The sequence below is a fragment of the Primulina tabacum genome, chromosome 10, assembly GCF_025594145.1.
Source record: "Primulina tabacum isolate GXHZ01 chromosome 10, ASM2559414v2, whole genome shotgun sequence".
Lineage (NCBI taxonomy): Eukaryota > Viridiplantae > Streptophyta > Magnoliopsida > Lamiales > Gesneriaceae > Primulina > Primulina tabacum.
The window spans coordinates 36,754,678-36,767,774 of NC_134559.1; the positions used below are offsets into that span (position 1 = coordinate 36,754,678).

Genomic DNA, 13,097 nt, shown 5'->3' on the forward strand with positions numbered 1-13,097 from the left:
AAGAAAAAAGTAGCGAATGAAAGCTATTATTATGCTTGGGATACGATAAAATGGAACCGGAATCGAATTTCGGAATTCCTAAAAAGATTTCTCGAGGAAACGGAAGCTTAAACGAAGCGGAAAATCGCAAATTAGAGGGTGTTAGAGAAGGAATTCGGCTAAAATCTCTCTAGCTCATTGCGGAGTAATGAGACTCGTTCGTTTGCATGTTTACAATCGAATTAGCCTACAATTTTGTCTCAATCCGGCAGTGCCCGAGCTACGTTGATTTCACATGTCTTATCTGGTCCTGATCCAGATTCAGATGATTTGAGCCGAAAATCGTCTGTCAACAAGTAATCAAAAATAGAAAAATACGAAAAAGGGGGTGCAACACGAGGATTTCCCAGGGGGTCACCCATCCTAGTATTGCTCTTGTCCAAGCACGCTTAACTTCGGAGTCTTGATGATATCCGGTACATTAGTGCTGATATGATCGCATCCGACATTGAGTGGGATGTTTATGCTTATATCCCTCAAGTGCGTGTGGCGCGGGCGGCGATGGACAACAAATAAATCCTTATATTATTTCGAAAATTTTGATTCAGCCCTTAAACGTTCGTAAATTGCCCTTAGGTCCCAAATCTTTCGAAATATTGCATTTTGGTCCCTTAAATTTCGATACTTGCATGTTGATTTTATATGCCGGAACGTAAATTTTATCCGTGTGGGTTTTTCAATAAAAAAATACGAACTTTTTGGCAATCTGGCTATTTAATTCCCAAACTATTTTTACCAAAACATTACTAATATTTTAATTAATTCTAATTAAAGACTAATTGGCTTAATTAGGGGCTTATTAGGTCTAAAGCCTTGTTAGTGTTTAATTAAGTGTATAATATGAAAACCTTTTCCATAACCCTACGATTCTTTCAAAAGCACACGGCCACTCTTCTCAAAATACCTAGATTACACGGCACACACATGTTTAAAAATTGAGGCAAACTTTCGAGCATTGCCAAGGGAAAGTCTTAGCCAAGGTTCTTGCTCCATTCTTCGTCATCGTCAACGGTTTTTCGTGCGTAAATTACGCATAGGCACACCTATTCTTCCCTTCAAACTATCATCACATCATATTATATTTTTATGCATGAAAATTTTGGGAAACAAGTGACACTTTGAATTATTTTCGTTTTTATGCAATCCATGAAATTCCAAGCATGATTTGGATTCAAACTTTTGTCGTTTACATGTATATACGGGCTGCCATGATATAGGTTATGTTTAGGCATGATTTTACGCGGGATTTAGAGTCCTAGATAATCACCTTAACACCACACATGCAATAGAACACAAGCTGTGCAGCAACTTGCTATCATGGAGCAAAGGGGTTCGGTTTTATTGTTGCAGGGGCTAGGGCTTGCTTGGCTGGTTCCAGGGGTTAGCCAAGGTTGTGGGTGAGTTAGGGATAGAGTCCTTGCCATGCTAGGACTCGCGCTCAAGGGCTGGGAGGGAGTCCTAGCAAGCTATGACTCCCACCGGAGAATCAAGGGGAATTGCGTGCAGGGTTCTGGGCTTGTTGCAGGCTGGTGGGCATGGTCTAGGCGGCTTGGGCTGGGTCAAGTCGAGTCCTTAGGGTCCTTAGGGGGTGCACAACAGGTTGGTTCAGTGGCTGGGTTCGTTGGTAGATGCAGGGAAGCTTGATCAAGAGTCCTTGTCCAACAAGGATTTCTCGGCCATCTTATGGTAGAGGAGTATGGGGCTTGTTTTTTGGTTTGGGGTGTTTTCCGTGGGATCTTTGGGTCCAGTAGCATACTTTAGGATGTTGTTCAAGTTTTGGATCAACATGGTTCGGGGGTAACTCGTGAAAATCAAGAGATGGCTCGGGGTCGAAGATTTTTGGTCATTAGGGTTTTTAAAACTTGGGAAAATTGAAAAATGGTTCACGGGGGTTGAGTCGTGGTTCATAATGGCTAAAATAATATAAAAAGACTAAATTCTCAACTGGTACCAACACTTAGGAATCTAGGTACGTAAGACTGGAGGTCCTAGGTTCAAGTGTTGGGGAAGGCGAAGGAAACCACTTACCTGGGGTGAGATATTCTAAGAGTGAAGGTGCCCATGCTGGACCATCCTAACGACCCATGACCTGTAGTGGTGCGTGGGTATGGGCCGAGGCCTTTGTTGGTTCAGCCTAATGGCCCATGATCGTTACAAAAAAAAGCGTTTTTTTTGTAACGATCATGGGCCATTAGGCTGAACCAACAAAGGCATCGGCCCATGCTGGACCATCCTAACGACCCATGACAAGTAGTGGTGCGTGGGTATGGGCTGAGGCCTTTGTTGGTTCACCCTAATGGCCCTAGATCATTATAGCACTGCTCTCGCCCAATCAGAACCATGAAGTTAAGCGTTCTGGCGCGATGGTAGAGCTAGGATGGGTGACCTCCCTGGGAAGTCCTCGTGTCGCGACCGTTTACGTAAATTATGGATAAAACAATCGAACTAATTGTTTTCAATGAGTTAACCGTCTCCGGAGTAATCTGCATCATACCCTTTCGCACAGAACCGGCTCACGACAACAAAAATCGCTAAATGTTCCCAGAAAATAGAAAAAAAAATAGCGAATTTAAAGTTATTATTATGCCTGGGATAAGATAAAATGGAACCGGAATCGAATTTCGGACTTCCTAAGCGGATTACTCGAGGAAACGGAAGCTTAACAGAAGCGAAAAATCGCATATTAGAGGGTCTTAGAGAAGGAATTCGGCTAAAATCTTGCCAACTCATTGCGGAGTAATGAGTCTCGTTCGTTTGCCCGTTTACAATCTAATTAGGCTACAATTTTGTCCAAATCTGGCAGAGCCCGAGCTACGTTGATTTCACATGTCTTATCTGGTCCCGATCGTGATTCAGATGATTTGAGCCGAAAATCGTCTGTCAGCAAGTAATCAAAAATAGAAAAACACGAAAAGGGTTCCAACACGAGGACTTCCCAGGTAGTCACCCATCCTAGTACTGCTCTCGCCCAAGGACGCTTAACTTCGGAGTTCTGACTGGATCCTGTGCATTAGTACTGGTATGATCGCAACCGACATTGAGTGGGATGTTTATTCCTATATCCCTCAAGTACGTGTGGCGCGAGCGGCAATGGACAATACGCGGCACTGCTCTCGCCCAATCAGAACCATGAATTTAAGCGTTCTGGCGAGATGGCAGAGCTAGGATGAGTGACCTCCCTGGGAAGTCCTCGTGTCGCGACCGTTTACATAAATTATAGCTAAAACATTCGAAATAATTGTTTTTAATTAGTTAACCGTCTCCGGAGTAATCTCCGTCATTCCATTCCGCACAGAACCGGCTCACGACAACAAAAATCTCTAAATGTTTCCAGAAAATAGAAAAAAAAATAAGAAGAAGAAAATAGAGAATGTAAAGCTATTATTATGCTTGGGATACGATAAAATGGAACCGGAATCGAATTTAGGACTTCCTAAGCGGATTTCTCGAGGAAACAAAAGCTTAACAAAAGCGGAAAATCGCAAATTAGAGGGTCTTAGAGAAGGAATTCGGCTAAAATCTCGCAGGCTTATTGCGGAGTAATGAGTCTCGTTCGTTTGCCCGTTTACAATCTAATTAGGCTGCAATTTTGTCCAAATCCGGTAGTGCCCGAGCTACGTTGATTTCACATGTCTTATCTTGTCCCGATGGAGATTCAGATGATTTGAGCCGAAAATCGTCGGTCAACAAGTAATCAAAAATAGAAAAACACGAAAAGAGATGCAACACAAGGACTTTTTAGGCGGTGACCCATCCAAGTACTGGTCTCACCCAAGCAAGCTTAACTTCAGAGTTCTGATGGGATCCGGGTGCATTAGTGCTGGTATGATCGCACCCGACATTGAGTGGGATGTTTTTTCTTATATCCCTCGAGTACGTGTGGAGCGGGCTGTGATGGACAACACGCGGCACTGGTCTCGCCTAATAAGAACCATGAAGTTAAGCGTTCTGACGTAATCGCAGAGCGAGGATGGGTGACCTCCCTGGGAAGTCCTCGTGTCGCGACCCTTTACGTAATTATGGCTAAAACTGTCGAAATAATTGTTTTTAATGAGTTAACCATCTCCGGAGTAATCTGTGTCATACCCTTCCAAACAGAACAGGCTCACGACAACAAAAATCGCTAAATGTTTCCAGAAAATAAAAAAAAAGAAGAATAAAATAGCGAATGTAAAACTATTATTATGCCTGGGATACGATAAAATGGAATCGAAATCGAATTTCGAACTTCCTAAGCGGATTTATCGAGGAAACGAAAGCTTAACCGAAGCGGAAAATCGCAAATTAGAGGGTCTTAGAGAAGGAATTCGGCTAAAATCCGCCAGCTCATTGCGACGTAATGAGTCTCGTTCATTTGCCCGTTTACAATCAAATTAGGCTACAATTTTTTCCAAATCCGGCAGTGTCCGAGCCATGTTGATTTCACATGTCTTATCTTGTCCTGATCGAAATTCAGATGATTTGAGCCGAAAATCGTCTGTCAACAAGTAATTAAAAATAGAAAAACACGAAAAGGGGTGCAACACGAGTTCTTCCCAGGGGGTCAACCATCCTAGTACAGCTCTCGCCCAAGCACGCTTAACTTCGGAGTTCTGATGGGATCCGGTGCATTAGTGCTGGTATGATCGCACCCGACATTAAGTGGGATATTTATTTTTATATCCCTCGAGTACTTGTAAAGCGGGCGGCGATGGAAAACACGCTGCACTGATCTCGCCGAATCAGAACCATGAAGTTAAGCGTTCTGGCGCGATGACAGAGCTAGGATGGGTGACCTCCGTGGGAAGTCCTCGTGTCGCGACCCATTACGTAAATTATGGATAAAACAATCGAAATAATTGTTTTTAATGAGTTAACCGTCTCCGGAGTAATTTGCGTCATACCCTTCCGCACAGAACCGACTCACGACAATAAAAATCGCTAAATGTTCCGAGATAATAGCAAAAAAATAAGAATAAGAAAATAGCGAATGTAAAGCTATTATTATGCTTGGGATACGATAAAATGGATTCAGAATCGAATTTCGGACTTCCTAAGCGGATTTCTCGATAAAACGGAAGCTTAACAGAAGCGGAAAATCGCAAATTAAAGGGTCTTAGAGAAGGAATTCGGCTAAAATTTCGCCAGCTTATTGCAGGGCAATGAGTCTCGTTCGTTTGCCCGTTTACAATAAAACTAGCCTACAATTTTGTCCAAATCAAGCAGTGCCTGAGCTACGTTAATTTCACATGTCTTATCCGGTCACGATCGAGATTCAGATGATTTGATCCGAAAATCGTCTGTCAAGAAGTAATCAAAAATAGAAAAACACGAAAAGGGGTGCAACACGAGGACTTCCCAAGGGGTCACCCATCCTAGTACTGCTCTCGTCCAAGCACGCTGAACTTCGGAGTTCTGATGGGATCCGGTGCATTAGTGCTGGTACGATAGCACCCGACATTGAGTGGGATGTTTACTCTTATATCCCTAGAGTACGTGTGGAGCTGGCGGCGATGGACAACACGCGGCACTGCTCTCGCCCAATCATAACCATAAAGTTAAGCATTCTGGCGCGATAGCAGAGCTAGGATGGACCTCCTGGGAAGTCCTCGTGTCACGACCGTTTACGTAAATTATAGCTAAAACAGTCGAAATAATTGTTTTTAATGAGTTAATTATCTCCGGAGTAATCTGCGTCATACCCTTCCGCACAGAACCGGCTCACGACAACAAAAATCGCTAAATGTTCCCAGAAAACAGAAAAAAAATAAGAATAAGGAAATAGCGAATGTAAAGCTATTATTTTGGTTGAGATACAATAATTAAAACCGGAATCGAATTTCGGACTTCTTAAGCGGATTTCTCGAGGAAACGGAAACCTAACAGAAGTGGAAAATCGCAAATTAGAGGAGTCGTGTTCGTTTGCCCTTTTACAATCAAATTAGGCTACAATTTTGTCCAAATCTGGCAGTGCCCGAGCAACGTTGATTTCACATGTCTTATCTGGTCTCGATCGAGATTCAGATGGTTTGAGCCGAAAATCGTCTGTCAACAAGTAATCAAAAATAAAAAACACGAAAAGAGGTACAACATGAGGACTTCCCAAGGGAACGGTCACCCATCCTAGTACTGCTCTCGCCCAAGCACGCTTAACTTCTGAGTTCTGATGGGATCCGGTGCATTAGTGCTAGTATGATCGCACCTGACATTGAGTGGGATGTTTATTCTTATATCCCTCGAGTACGTGTGGAGCGGGCGGCGATGGACAACACGCGGCACTGCTCTCGCCCAATCAGAACCATGAAGTTAAGCATTCTGGCGCGATGGCAGAGCTAGGATGGACCTCCTGGGAAGTCCTCGTGTCGCGACCGTTTATGTTAGTTATGGCTAAAACAGTAGAAATATTTGTTTTTAATGAGTTAACCGTCTCCGGAGTAATCTGCGTCATACCCTTCCGCACAGAACCGGCTCACGACAACAAAAATCGTTAAATGTTCCCAGAAAATAGAAAAAAAATAAGAAGAAGAAAATAGCGAATGTAAATCTATTATTATGGCTGAGATACAATAAAATGGAACCGGAATCTAATTTCGGACTTCATAAGCGGATTTCTCGAGGAAACGGAAGCTTAACAGAAGCGGAATATCGTAAATTAGAGGGTCTTAAAGAAATAATTCGGCTAAAATCTCGCCAGCTCATTGCGGAGTACTGAGTCTCGTTCGTTTGCCCGTTTACAATCAAATTAGGCTACAATTTTGTTCAAATCCGGCAGTGCCCGAGCTACGTTGATTTCACATGTCTTATCTGGTCTCGATCGAGATTCAGATGATTTGAGCCGAAAATCGTCTGTCAACAAGTAATCAAAAATAGAAAAACACGAAAAGGGGTGCAACACGAGGACTTCCAAGGGGGTCACCCATCCTAGTACTGCTATCGCCCAATCACGCTTAACTTCGGAGTTCTGATGGGATCCGATGCGTTAGTGCTGGTATGATTGCACCCGACATTGAGTGGGATGTTTATTCTTATATCCCTCGAGTACGTGTGGAGTGGGCGGCGATGGACAACACGCGGCACTGCTCTCGCCCAACAGAACCATGAAGTTAAGCGTTCTGGCGCGATTGCAGAGCTAGGATGGGTGACCTACCAAGAAGTCCTCGTGTCACGACCGTTTACGTAAATTATGGCTAAAACAGTCGAAATATTTGTTTTTAATGAGTTAACCATCTACGGAGTAATCTGCGTCATACGCTTCCGCACATAACCGGCTCACGACAACAAAAATCGCAAAATGTTCTCAGAAAATAGAAAAAAAATAAGAATAAGAAAATAGCGAATGTAAAGCTATTATTATGGCTGAGATACGATAAAATGGAACCGGAATCGAATTTCGGACTTTCTAAGCGGATTTCATGAGGAAACGAAAGTTTAACAGAAGCGGAAAATCGCAAATTAGAGGGTCTTAAAGAAGAAATTCGGCTAAAATCTCGCTAGCTCATTGCAGAGTAATGAGTCTCGTTCGTTTGCCCGTTTACAATCAAATTAGCCTACAATTTTGTCCAAATCCGGCAGTGCCCGAGCCACGTTGATTTCACATGTCTTATCTGGTTCCGATCCTGATTCAGATGATTTGATCCGAAAATCGTCTATCAACAAGTAATCAAAAATAGAAAAACACGAAAAGGGGTGCAACACGAGGACTTCCCAGGGTTTCACCCATCCTAGTACTGCTCTCGTCCAAGCACGCTGAACTTCAGAGTTCTGATGGGATCCGGTGCATTAGTGCTGGTACGATCGCACCCGACATTGAGTGGGATGTTTATTCTTATATCCCTAGAGTACGTGTGGAGCTGGCGGCGATGGACAACACGCGGCACTGCTCTCGCCCAATCAGAACCATGAAGTTAAGCATTCTGGCGCGATGCCAGAGCAAGGATGGGTGACCTCCCTGGCAGCCCTTGTGTCGCGACCGTTTACGTACATTAGGGCTAAAACAATCGAAATAATTGTTTTTAATGAGTTAACCGTCTCCAGAGTAATTTGCGTCATACCATTCCGCACAGAACCGGCTCACGACAAAAAAAATTGCTAAATATTCCCAGAAAAGAGAAAAAAAAATAAGAAGAAGAAAATAGCGAATGTAAAGCTATTATTATGCGTGAGATACGATAAAATGGAACCGAAATCGAGTTTCGAACTTCCTAAGCGGATTTCTCGAGGAAACGAAAGCTTAACAGAAGCGGAAAATCGCAAATTAGAGGGTCTTAAAGAAGGAATTCGGCTAAAATCTCGCCAGCTTCTTGTGGAGTAATGAGTCTCGTTCGTTTGCCCGTTTACAATCAAATTAGGCTACAATTTTGTCCAAATCCGGCAGTGCTTGAGCTACGTTGATTTCACATGTCTTATCTAATCCTGATCGAGATTCAGATTATTTGAGCCGAAAATCGTCTGTCAACAAGTAATCAAAAATAGAAAAACACAAAAAGGGTACAACACGAGGACTTCCCAGGGGATCACCCATCCTAGTGCTGCTCTCGACAAAGAACGCTTAACTTCGGAGTTCTGATGGGATCCGGTGCATTAGTGCTGGTATGATCGCACCCGACATTGAGTGGGATTTTTATTCTTATATCCCTCGAGTACGTGTGGAGCAGGCGGCGATGGACAACACGCGGCACTGCTCTCGCCCAATTAGAACCATGAAGTTAAGCGTTCTAGCGCGATGGCAGAGCTAGGATGGGTGACCTCCCTGGGAAGTCCTCGTGTCATGACCGTTTTCGTAAATTATGGATACAACAGTTGAAATAATTGTTTTTAACGAGTTAACCGTCTCCGAAGTAATATGCGTCATACCCTTCCGCACGAAACCTGCTCAAGACAACAAAAATCGCTAAATGTTCCCAGAAAATAGAAAAAAAATAAAAAGAAGCAAATAGCGAATGTAAAGCTATTATTATGCCTGAGATACGATAAAATGGAACCGGAATCGAATTTCGGACTTCCTAAGCGGATTTCTCGAGGAAACGGAAGCTTAACAAAAGCGGAAAATCGCAAATTAGAGGGTCTTAGAAAAGGAATTCGGCTAAAATCTTGCCAGCTCATTGCGGAGTAATGAGTCTCGTTCGTTTGCCCGTTTACAATCAAATTAGGTTTCAATTTTGTCCAAATCCGGCAGTGTCCGAGCTACGTTGTTTTCACATGTCTTATCTGGTTTTGATCGAGATTCAGATGATTTGAGCCGAAAATAGTCTGTCAACAAGTAATCAAAAATATAAAAACACGAAAAGGGGTGCAACATGCATTGTAACGTCTCACTCATTTTTAAAATTCTACTGGACATATTTTTTTAAATAAAAGCTCGCATTTTCGAAATAATATTTAAAATAATCGTAATAATTTGACAGTAAAAAAATAACCAAACTCATCTATAATAATTCGAAAATATAAACTAATAAAAATCTTAAAATCATCAACGTGTGAAAATATTCATTTCCTCTCAATCTCATAAATCGTAATGCGAAAAACATGTGGTCCTCGGGTCGTGTCATCGCACCAGGTCTGCCTACTCAGAGTTCGGCACCTATAGTCTCCTCAACATTTAGCTCACCTGCATCACACACGCCTTGTGAGTCTAAAGAATCAACACACCTATACCAAGAATAACAAGTACATATACATAGCATACAGCAGAGAAAAATTTCATACTCAACATATCTTTCATGAACTTAAAAGCATAACATAAACGTGTATTGTAAATCATAATGCTAACATACCTTTCATTAACTTTAAAACATGAATATAAACATGTCGTATCAAATCATATCATATTAAATCATGTCATCTCATGTCATCATAAACTTAAAAATTTTCTTTTTAATTGAATTCAGTTCATTAGTTGTGACTTTCGTATCAGCTCTATCGATTGATCCATCTATAAAATCATGGTACCCGGCGGCGGAGACATCAGCGACAGCATTACCCGTCCACTGAGCCTTGGCCTCAGCTCATCATATCTCATATCATGTCAATGGAAATACGATCATCGGTCTCCCTCTGGGGCCTTCTCCCGTAAACGGGCTCCCTCTAGGGCCTTTTCCCTCACGATATCTCCAATCCTATCATCGTATACATATACATCGTCAGTCACAACCAACTCCCATCATTCAAAAACATCATCATATTCACCACTTAATAAAAACATGCATATACGTAATTTTTCCTTTAAACCAAGCATGCAACGTATATTTTCATAAAATCTTAAAAATCGTGATCATGATGCATAAAACTTTAAAATATAGTAAATTTGTGCTCATGGCGCTTCCAGGACCAACATCTAACCCCGGGTGCAAAATGACCATTTTGCCCCCGCAAACCCAAAAATTACCATTTTGCCCTTAGACGTAAAATTTCACGTTTTTGACATTTTCTTAATTCCATTGACTCTAACATGTCCCAAATAATTATTTAAGCCTACAAAATTTTTCCCATATTTTTATTTGGCTTAAATCGATGAATTTTAAATTAATCTTTAAACATAACATATTAACGCGCTTTAATCACGAATTAAGCCAAACCTTAGCATAAAATTCTCAAATTAAAAAATTAGACTTCTTATAATTATTTGAGCTTAAATATAATTTTTCATAATTTAATTAAGATTAAATCTAGCGTTTCAATTAATTCTGTAATTAACGTTTCGTGTTGCGATTAAATCCCGGATAAATCCAAAACTCATTATTTTGATCCGAAGCTTACCAAATTCCTTAAAATATCCCAAAAAATATTTAAAAGCATCCCTAGACGTAAACTTGAGCCCATTTTATAACTTAACCGAATTGTTTTAAAACTTGGACCGGTGTCCCGGTTTTAACCCGAATCGACTCGAAACTTAACCGTATTTTCCCAACTTTTTACCACACCTAACAAACACTTAAAAGGCCTTATAAACATCCAGACCCGTTGCTTAAACCATTCGATCAGGCCTTACAAGCTGCTGGAAATCAGCCTCTTCCCCTTTCGCCTACCCTACTACACTACCTCCCTATTCTCGCGTCCTAGCCCAACACCGATGGAACCAGGCACGGCTCAGCCTTTCCTAGACAACCATAGGGCTCCCCTGAACCTACTGCACCCACGCCATTAGCCTCATGCATCAGGCGTAGATCACCGTATCGCTACACTTCCCACAACACCAATCGAACCCAACTCGTCCAACTCTTCCCTTGCGGCTTCTAGGACAAGACCAGCAGCGTTCGTGCATTTCCAGACCATGGTTCAGACCCACCAGAGTCTGTTCAAGGTCTAGAGTCGCCCTTGCACCACCAGACTGTTAGAGTAGATGCCCTGCAAGCCAACGGTTGGCTAGGGAATTTATTGATTCAAGTGTAATAAACAATCTTTATTTTAATTTAACTTTTTATGGTCTTGTTATACTTTATCTATATACCCATGCAAACAGCATAGATAAAGTCCTTGATTATGCTTTAATACAAATGAATCGTAATTCGATGTTGAAACTCATTTGTAAACACTGCATATTCTAAATTCGTTCCTAGTCGATTCAGCCGCCTAAAACAGGGATAAAGGCCGCTTGAGCTCGAGACTAGCATCTGTGATGTTGTGTACTGCGTTTCTTGGTAAGGGCATAGAGATGTCCAAACATGCAGATGGGTAGTCATATGATGATTATACCGAACAACCCTCCCTCGGACTTTCCAAGTGGTTATCATTCATCGAGAGGATAAGTCCGTGCTTATGATTGTACGCCATTAGTCCTTACGACCCGGGACAAAACTGAGGCTCTATATGCTAGGGCTGTGCTTTGACTCGTTTACCGGCTCCAGGAGAGTCATCAGGTGGCGAGGTTGGGTACAGTTGCGACACATATAGGAGCCAGTGCATTGTAGTCGGGGATTCACCGCTCATCTATGGGTGTGGATATCCTATGTGATCTGATGTAATAATAGTGCATGGAATCTCTGGCCAGAGTATGAGATGTACGTTGGAGAAGGAGTTCTCCAATAGTACACGCGATGCCACTATTATAGTTGTCACATAGTTATCGAATTATTATGCAACCCTCGATGAACTAATGGTTGCAGACTCGATTGGGATATATGAGATGAAGGGACCGTACTGTACGTTAATCATAATCTACTGGTTCTTGCAGGCACTATCAGTGATACCTAGGGGGTCATGGGGCGATGCTATTAGACGCTCTTACCATGATCCGATGGGTGCAATCAGAAATGAGTTCCGACATTCTCATGATCAATTGTTGATACATAGAATGGGGCAAATTAAGGGTAAGCCCGAATAAAGGATTATGTCCTGAATCACAAGGAGTTGTGAACCCACGGCTAGCTGTATCCCTGAACCATTGAGGGTCACACAAGCACTGGATCGTTTGTTCCCGTTGAGAGAATAAATTCAAGGAGTTGAATTTATATTATGAGATAATAAATTCAAGGAGTTGAATTTATATAAAATATTGAGAGAATAAATTCAAGAAGTTGAATTTATATTATAATATAGTAAATTCAAGGAGTTGAATTTATGAAATTTGGAGAGAATAAATTCAAGGAGTTGAATTTATAAAATTTGATAATTTAATTTATTAAACTCAAAAGTTGGGTTTATTAAATATTAAATTTTGGAGGTGATAAATTCAAGGAGTTGAATTTATAATTTAAATATTAAATTCAAATGTTGAATTTATAATTAATTTAATTTATTAAACTTAAAAGTTGAGTTTATTAAATATTAAATTAAATATAATGGGAATATGTTTAATGGGCTTGTAAGAGTACAAGTCCAACATATTAAATAATTAAAGTTATTAATGGACTTTGATTAATTGATTAAACTAGTTGGACTAGCCCAATAAATTAATCAAGCTCATTAATGTTAATTATGGAATTTAGGTCAAGGCTATTGTTTTTAGGAAAAAAAAAAGAGAAAAATTGACCTAGCCTCCAAGTCTCCCAATTGGTGATTCACGTGAGTGGCAATATCAAAAATTCCTCCAAAAATATTTTTGGCCATTTTTGAAAAAAAAAAGGTTTGAGCCGTCTCTCGTT

The 13,097-nt window shown here is 41.2% G+C and overlaps 6 non-coding genes and 3 pseudogenes across 6 annotated transcripts; all 9 read right to left on the bottom strand.

Annotated features, from left to right (window-relative positions):
* Nucleotides 1-364: 364 nt before the first annotated feature.
* LOC142511411 (5S ribosomal RNA) lies at nucleotides 365-483 on the bottom strand (annotated as a pseudogene).
* A 2,470-nt stretch (nucleotides 484-2,953) lies between these two features.
* LOC142508985 (5S ribosomal RNA) lies at nucleotides 2,954-3,072 on the bottom strand. The gene has a single exon (XR_012807179.1). It is a non-coding gene; the product is annotated as a 5S ribosomal RNA (ribosomal RNA).
* A 684-nt stretch (nucleotides 3,073-3,756) lies between these two features.
* Nucleotides 3,757-3,876, bottom strand: LOC142511728 (5S ribosomal RNA; annotated as a pseudogene).
* Nucleotides 3,877-4,553: 677 nt separating this feature from the next.
* On the bottom strand, nucleotides 4,554-4,672 carry LOC142513215 (5S ribosomal RNA). The gene has a single exon (XR_012809174.1). It is a non-coding gene; the product is annotated as a 5S ribosomal RNA (ribosomal RNA).
* Nucleotides 4,673-5,355: 683 nt separating this feature from the next.
* On the bottom strand, nucleotides 5,356-5,474 carry LOC142516048 (5S ribosomal RNA). Its single transcript, XR_012811863.1, has one exon. It is a non-coding gene; the product is annotated as a 5S ribosomal RNA (ribosomal RNA).
* A 625-nt stretch (nucleotides 5,475-6,099) lies between these two features.
* Nucleotides 6,100-6,222, bottom strand: LOC142510915 (5S ribosomal RNA; annotated as a pseudogene).
* A 679-nt stretch (nucleotides 6,223-6,901) lies between these two features.
* Nucleotides 6,902-7,020, bottom strand: LOC142506643 (5S ribosomal RNA). Its single transcript, XR_012804929.1, has one exon. It is a non-coding gene; the product is annotated as a 5S ribosomal RNA (ribosomal RNA).
* A 681-nt stretch (nucleotides 7,021-7,701) lies between these two features.
* On the bottom strand, nucleotides 7,702-7,820 carry LOC142509772 (5S ribosomal RNA). Its single transcript, XR_012807927.1, has one exon. It is a non-coding gene; the product is annotated as a 5S ribosomal RNA (ribosomal RNA).
* Nucleotides 7,821-8,502: 682 nt separating this feature from the next.
* On the bottom strand, nucleotides 8,503-8,621 carry LOC142510128 (5S ribosomal RNA). The gene has a single exon (XR_012808259.1). It is a non-coding gene; the product is annotated as a 5S ribosomal RNA (ribosomal RNA).
* Between the last annotated feature and the right edge of the window lie 4,476 nt (nucleotides 8,622-13,097).